Genomic DNA, 555 nt, shown 5'->3' on the forward strand with positions numbered 1-555 from the left:
AATTAAAATTAAACTTTTATTGAAATTAAATTTTAATAAGAAAATATTAATGCATAATATTGCATCTATATATATAAAAATGAATGTATGTCTGTGTGTCTGTCCTTCATGCATTACCACACTGTTTATCCGATTGCCATGAAACTTTGGGAAGTTTTTTAATATACAGTACTCCCGCGAAGGTTTCTGGCATAGTACATTTATCCTACGATAGATGGCGCGCGTGTATACGTGCATTTTGTGGGCACGTTCGTAAAGTCGAACGAGTTAAACGAGAATGACGTCATCGTTATTCTTATTTCGTTAGACTTTTCGAACGATTCGTTTAGAACTAAATGGCTGTTTCTAAAATCGAAGATACAAATGTTGCTAGTACAGCCTTATCCGAAATATTTTTCTTAGATTGCTTCGGGTGGACAGTTACTTCAATCATTTCATCTTTTAATTCACAATTTAAACACTCGAGTAGATTTAGAAACATCGATATCGTCGGGCGCCATTTTCTTAACGAAGTAAACTAACTCTTTCCTTCGTGAACTTCGTTAGAGTTTCGTT

Source organism: Centruroides sculpturatus, unplaced genomic scaffold (assembly GCF_000671375.1).
Source record: "Centruroides sculpturatus isolate CEXI.00-Female unplaced genomic scaffold, Cexi_2.0 scaffold111, whole genome shotgun sequence".
Lineage (NCBI taxonomy): Eukaryota > Metazoa > Arthropoda > Arachnida > Scorpiones > Buthidae > Centruroides > Centruroides sculpturatus.